The sequence below is a fragment of the Triticum aestivum genome, chromosome 2D (genome assembly GCF_018294505.1).
Source record: "Triticum aestivum cultivar Chinese Spring chromosome 2D, IWGSC CS RefSeq v2.1, whole genome shotgun sequence".
NCBI lineage: Eukaryota > Viridiplantae > Streptophyta > Magnoliopsida > Poales > Poaceae > Triticum > Triticum aestivum.
In genome coordinates, this window is record NC_057799.1 from 393246864 (window position 1) to 393254433 (window position 7570).

The following is a 7570-nucleotide window of genomic DNA, read 5'->3' on the forward strand; positions in this document are numbered from 1 at the left end:
CAAAACATGCTTTGTTTTCATAATACAAGGCAAAGACAACACGAATGTAAATAATGTCCTGCCCGCACTGCGATGCTGCAAGTCGAGACCCTTCTATGACATCCGCGAAATATCGCTCGGGTGTGCGGTGCTCCTTGCCCTCCGGCGGCCCTCTGGCCACTTCAACGGCGTTCATCTTCGCCCACCACATCTTGCAACGGGCGAAGGCCATGCGGGCACCTTCAACACAGGCCGAGCGCTTGACGACGTCCAGCCGAGGACAGGCGTTCACCATCTGCCTCACGAGTTCGAAGTAGGTGCCAGGCATAGCTTCGGCTGGCCATAGCCGGATCATCAAATCCTTCATGGCTAGTGCGGCCACCCTATGCAGCTCCACCAGCTGTTTCAGCTGATCGGTGAAGGACACGGGAGGCTCTGGCGCCTCATATTGCGACCAGAATAGCTTCTCCGTAGAATCCCCTCTTTCGGCTCGGTAGAACTCCACGGCGTCCGCTACACTGCGTGGTAAATCCGCAAAAGCCCTTGGGGAACTCCGAACCCGGGTTAGTAAAAGGTACTGCTTCTCCGCATTCTTGCTTTGCATCTTAAATGCCTTACCTGTCGTGATCTTCCCGGCCTCCTGGATCTCCTGGAGGGCGGCCTGGGCCTCATTTCGTGCGGTCTCCATGCTCTGACGAGACTTGGCAAGTTCGGTCCCTTGAACCAACGCGTTATGCTCCAAGGTATCGCATTTCTTAACCGCATCCTGGAGCTCCTGCTGGACTTCATTGACCCGGGCCTTGAGCTTCTTACGGGCGGCTTGCTGCTGGACAACCTTCTCCTCGGCCTTGCCCAGAGCCTTCCTCAGGGCCTCGACCTCGGTCACGGCTCCTACACATTTTACAACACTACGGTCAATATACAGCGCCTATTCTTTCCGAACACACAACAAGTCGTTACTCACCTTGCTTCTCCTGGAGCCGAACCTTAACCTCGCCGAGCTTGTTCTCGGTCCGCTCCAGCCTCTGCCTCAGTTCAGAGACTTCGGCAGCATGTGAGGCTGCGGCCAACAGCGACGCCTGCTTATTCATACATAATAAGTTAGTCTCCTATAACAAAAGATTGAACCTCTGTCCGGTTCGTCTCGCCGAACTTCGGACAGTGTCGGCTACTGTCTACTTGGGGTTTTTCTCTTTCTATGTCACTTACCTCGAAACCTATCAACAGGCTGCTGCAGGCTTCATTCAGTCCACTCTTGGCGGACTGAACCTTCTCGATCACCGCACTCATAAGGACACGATGCTCGTCCACGACGGAGGCGCCTCGTAGCGCCTCCATCAGGTTATCCGACACCCCTGGATGGACAGGGGCTACCGGTGGAAGCGGCGCACCCCCCTCCTTCAAAGGGGGCTGCTCGCCCGACCCCAAAGCCATATGGGTCTCCGGAATCGTATTCGGCTGAGGGTCGAACTGGATGCGGCCCTCTTCGCCAGTCTCCATGGGGAGCGGTTCCCCCATGTGTTCCGCAGTGGAGGTTTCGCCTTGTGACGCCTCCCGGACAGCGTCCTGGGCTCCTCCCCGGTTCGAAGCGGTCCTACGGGACAACACTTCGGTGTCGTCCCTGGCCTCGGGGGAATAAGCAGGTGGTGGCGACATGCTCACCATCTCCAACGGAGCCAACAAACCTCCAGATGAGGATCGTTGGATGAGGTCGCGGGCCGGACTGCAATAGTACAGTTAACTATGTCAAGATAATGAAGAAAAAGGGCCGGATGTGCGCATGAGCGAGCCATGTACTTACGATGCGGCCTGGGGCTTAGTGCGGGGGCGTCGTTCCGGACTGCTGTCAACGTCCCACGCGGTGTTGACCGCTGGGACGCCCTTCCCCTTCTTGGGCGTTTCCGCCTCCAGATGCGAGGAAGCCGCCCTCTTCTTCTTTCTCTCCTCAGGGGGGGTTGTTCTCCTCCTCCTCTTCCTCTTCATTGTCCTCGGGGACAGAGGAATGGGCCTCGTCGTCTTCAGACGTCATGTCCGAAGTGCCCTTGCAACAGGGGCCACTTTTGGCCCCCTTGGCCTTCCTCTTGGCCTTCTTCTCCGACGCCTTATATGGCGCCGACACCAACATCTTCGCTAGATGCGGGATGACCGGTTCTTCAGGCAGCGGAGCCGGACACTGGATCCGCTTCGCCCTCTCCATCCAGTCCTGAAAAAGCAATAACAAAAGCTCAGACATCATCCTCGAAACAATTAAGTTGGGGATACATCAAAAATGACATACCTCGCTGGCGGGGTGTTTACAATCGTGACCACGGTCTGAATCCGTGGCCGGCGGTTTCTCGTTGCCCTTAAAGGGCAACTTCAAGGCATCTTCGTGGGTGGTCTCGAAGAGCCTCACCAGGGTTTGATGCTTCTTCGGATTAAAATCCCACAGAGGGCGACTTCTGCGCTGGCATGGGAGAATCCGGCGAACTAGCATCACCTGGATTACATCGACAAGCTTGACGTCCTTGGCTATCATGCTCTGGACGCGCGTCTGCAACGCTATCAGCTCATCGGGCGAACACCAGTCTGGACTCTTCTCGACACAGGAGGTGAGTCGCATGGGAGCACCGGAGCGGAATTCGGCAGCCGCGGCCCAGGTAGTGCCGCGGGGTTCTGCGATGTAGAACCATTGTCTCTGCCACTCCTTTACTGTCTCCACAAAAGTACCTTTCGGCCAGGAGACGTTGGGTAGCTTGCTCACCATGGCTCCTCCGCACTCTGCGTGTTGGCCATCCACCACCTTCGGCTTCACGTTGAAGACTTTAAGCCACAGCCCGAAATGGGGTTGGATGCGGAGGAAGGCCTCACACACGACGATAAATGCCGAGATGTTGAGGAAGGAATTCGGGGACAGATCATGGATATCTATCCCGTAATAATACATCAGCCCGCGGACGAAAGGGTGGAGTGGAAACCCTAGCCCACGGAAGAAATGGGGGATGAATACTACCCTCTCGGTGGGCTTCGGCGTGGGGACGACCTGTCCCTCGACCGGCAGACGGTGGGCGATCTCCTTCGCCAAATATCCGGCCGCCCGAAGCTCAGTAATGTCGTCCTCCTTGACGGAGGAGACCATCCACTTGTCCTGACCTCCGGATCCAGACATGGTTGCTTGAGTGGAAAGGAGATAAGAACATGGGCGCTGGATCTCGAGATTGGAAAGGCGGAGACAGAGAGAGGGCGTGAGAGAGGAAGACGGAATCCTTATCCCCTTATAGACGCAGCGAATATTAAACGCCTCCTTCCTCGCCTTAAGATTCGCCTATTCCCAAGGGCTGTATAAATGGCACGGTTGGGTTACCCATGCCCGCATTGATGAGAATCCCGCAATAAGGGGACACGATCTCTGCTTTGACAAGACGTGCCAATGGCAACCGCGTCTCGGGACGTGGGGCGTCGAACACAAAAGCGGTTTGGAATTATGACCGGTCGAACGTACTGTCGTGCTATGAAAAGTTGTCAGTAAATGGAACTCGTGTAAAAATATATTCTCTCTGCAGTTGTGTGTGTGACAGGTCCGGATACTATCATCGCATCCGAAGGCTATCTTGGAGTTCGGAAAAAGGGGAACCCGCTTTGCAATGCTGAAGACAATCTACGCGCCGGACTCCTTGTCATTGAAGCCAGGTTCAGGGGCTACTGAGGGAGTCCTGGACTAAGGGGTCCTCGGGCGTCCGACCTGTTATCCATGGGCCGGACTGATGGGCTGTGAAGACATGAAGGCCGAAGACTGTACCCTTGTCCGGATTGGACTCTCCTTAGCGTGGAAAGCAAGCTTGGCGATCTACTGTGAAGATTCCTTCTTATGTAACCGACCCTATGTAACCCTAGATCCCTCCGGTGCCTATATAAACCGGGGGGCGTAGTCCGGATAGGATACATTCATTACCATAGTCATACAGGCTAGGCTTTTAGGGTTTAGCCCTTATGATCTCGTGGTATATCAACTCTTGTAACACTCATATTCATCAAGATCAATCAACCAGGAAGTACGGTATTACCTCCATAGAGAGGGCCTGAACCTGGGTAAACATCGTGTCCCCCGTCTCCTGTTACCATCGATCCTAGATGCACAGTTCGGGACCCCCTACCCGAGATCCGCCGGTTTTGACACCGACACCAACCGTGCCATTCGCATGATCCCATTGGGAACATGTGAGTTTTAAGGCTTGAGGGGGGGCGTTTGGTATTCACCGCCTATATAAGAAGGTAAAGATTCCTCTTTTTCCCCACGCCTTCTTCCTTCTCCAGCCTTCCCCTCTCCTAAGCTCCGACGCCCAAAATCTCAATCTTTCCCATCGCCACCAGCCTCTTCGGTCATGTCTGGATCTGGTTCAAAGGGCAAGTGGGAGGCCTCCTCCGTCACCGAGAAGGACGTAAAGGAGCTCTGGGGGGCGGGATATCTGTCCACAGATATCGCGCACAGTCTCCCTACCAAGGGTCAAGTCATCCCCACTCCGGAACCCGGCGAAAGGGTCGTATTCATTCCTCACTTCCTCCGAGGACTAGGGTTTCCCCTCCATCCCTTCGTCTGGGGCCTCATGTTCTACTATGGGCTAGATTTCCATGATCTAGCCCCAAATTCTTTCCTCCACATATTGGCATTTATCGTCGTGTGCGAGGCGCTACTCCGCACCGCCACACTTCGTCCTATGGCTCAAGGTCTTCAATCTGAAGCCGAAGGTGGTCGATGGGTAGCATGCGGACTGCGGCGGTGCCATGGTAAGCAAGCTCCCCAACGCCGTCTGGCCCAAGGGGGCCTTTGTGGAGACTGTCAAGGTGTGGCAGCAGGAGTGGTTCTACATCACCGAACCCCACGACGCCAAGTGGGCGGCCACTCCTGAGTTTAGATCTGGACCCCCTACGAGGCTTACCTCATGGACTGCTAAGGGCCCAGACTGGGGATCTACAGCGGAGGTGCGGATGCTGCAAAAATGCATCACCAACATGATAGGCAAGAACACCGGTCTCATAAACGTGATGCATGTGATGCTTTTTTGCCGCACTCTCCCCTGCCAACTCCGGGCCTCTCACATGTGGGAGTTCAATCCGGAGGGGCCACGGATCTTGAAACGCTTCTTCGGCACCACGCACGAAGACATCTGGAAGCAGCTCTTCAAGGCCCAAAAAACATGACCGAAGAAGACCGAGGACATCGGACTCGACATCGAGCATCTGGCCTCAGAGGTAAACATATCTTTTCCGAAGATGTATCCGGTCAGTATTTTGAACATTACCTAAGTCATATTGCCTATCTTTCGTGCAGGGCTGGACAACGAAGGCGGAGCGGATCAACTGCCCGGCATCGCTGCCTGAAGACCCAGCCACGCCCCAGCTGACAGAGATGCTGGTCTCGGCGCCGTATTAGGCACCGAAGAAGAAGGCCAAGAAGAAGAAGGGCAAGGAGACCAAGAGCGGACCCGCCACAAGGGTCCTTTGGATGCTATGTCCGGAGATACCGAGGCCCCTTCCTCCCATGAGGGAGATGAGGAAGAGGAAGAGGAGGAGGAGGTGGAAAGCGACTCCCCCCGAAAGGGGAGGAAAAAGAAGAGGGCAGCCTCCGAAGACCCGAAGGGGGAGGCTCCCAAGAGGGGGAATACGATCCTCCGGGACAGTTCGGACTCAGATGCCTAACTGGTCTCCAAAAAACCTCCTAGGGCGAAGCCCCTGGCCGAAATGTAAGTATCTGGACACTTACTGTTTATCTTTCAGTCTTCCTATTTTCATTATATAAGTTATCATGTTATGCATCTTTCAGCCCTCCCCACGACCTTACGAACAGCTCGCTATCGGAGGGGAGTTCTTTGCCACCTGAGATGGCAGAGAGCGAGACGCCGCCACGAGGAACGGGCGCATCATGACATCGTAATCTGTCTCACCCAAATGAATTAGTTGGTACTAGAAATGTTAGAAATAGTAAACGAAAGGAGTAATAAGAAGTGAAAAGGACAGAGACACTTCCCAACCAGAAAGCAAAGTTCCCACTGATGGTATACTTTGTGTAAGCGAGCTCTAAGATCACATCTTTAGAATAAAATCCTGTTAGAAAAGGAAATCCAATAAGAGATAAGCTGTCCATGAGCATCATGGCATAGGTCAAAGGAAAGGAGGAGGCAAGCCCCCCCATCTTCCGCATATCTTGCTCATCCGACATGGCATGAATCACCGAACCCGCACTCAGGAAGAGTAATGCTTTGCAAAACGCGTGATTCATTAAGTGAAAGACGCTAACCGAATAGTTAGAGATGCCGCAAGCAAAGATCATATAGCCTAATTGACTGCAAGTTGAATAAGCTATGACCCTCTTTAGATCGTTCTATAATATTCCAGTGGTTGCCGCAAGGAATGACGTCATAGCTCCTGCAAAAGTAATAACAATGAAAGTCGTAGGTGAGTATTCAAATAAAGGGGAGCACTTTGCTATCATGAAAACGCCAGCAGTGACCATAGTAGCTGCATGAATCAAAGCAGATACTAGAGTGGGATCCTCCATTGCATCGGGTAACCAAGTATGCAATCCTATCTGTGCAGATTTCCCAACAGCACCAATAAAAAGTAAAATACAAATCAGAGTTATGGCATTCAATCTCATATTGCAAAAAATCCATTCATTTCTGGGAGCACTAGCACAAGCAAAAATGGTTGAAAAGTCTACTGTTTGAAAGAGAGTAAAACAACCAAAAATCCCAAGAGCTAATCCAAAATCACCTACTCGGTTGACAAGCATAGCTTTTATAGCAGCTTTATCCGCCTGAAGTCGTGTAAACCAGAAATGAATTAACAAATATGAAGCAAGACCTACTCCCTCCCATCCCATGAATAATTGAAGAAAGTTATCTCCAGTCACCAACATTAGCATAAAAAAGTAAAAATGGATAAATAACACATAAATCGAGGGCTATGCGGATCCTCATACATATATGAAATGGAATAAAGATGGACCAAGCTACTTATAAATGTAACCACAATTAACATCACTACGGTCAGGCTATCAAACACAGAGTCAAAAGTGAATTACGAGTCAGGCCAATCTGCGAATCGAGCGAGCTCCCCTTGCAATGATGTGGTGGTGAAACTTTCATTCGTCTTCAGTGCTCTCCGAACCGTGCGGGAAGATTTCCCATCACACGGCTCACCAACTTGATCTTCTACGGGAACCTTATGTAAGAACAGGCCTGGCAAAAGAAGTACGGTCTCGCTTTCCTTTGCCACTCAAGTGTATGACATCTGCCATGCATAGGCCCCTTCTTCCCTTCCCTAATCCAAAAATGAGTCCACCGCCTGCCATGCACTGTATGGGTATAGGTATGGCGTGCATGCCAGCCTCCCTTGGATTTTAGGTGATTAACTACCGAAGCGAAGAAAAGGCTGGATCAAGAAAAGGGGGGTACTACGAGCCCTCTGCCCCACGCATCTAACCAGCTCGCGTGGTTCACCGGTTCCACCGACGTCACCCTTAGATAGAGTTATTCAGTCGATACAGAGGTGCGCTTAAAGTGGGGGGTGTGCTGTCCCTATTGGGCTGGGCCCTTCCCCATAAGGCCCCACC

At 52.6% G+C, this 7570-nt stretch overlaps 1 pseudogene; it reads right to left on the bottom strand.

Moving 5' to 3' along the window:
- Positions 1 to 5764: 5764 nt before the first annotated feature.
- Positions 5765 to 6939, bottom strand: LOC123055802 (NADH-ubiquinone oxidoreductase chain 5-like; annotated as a pseudogene).
- Between the last annotated feature and the right edge of the window lie 631 nt (positions 6940 to 7570).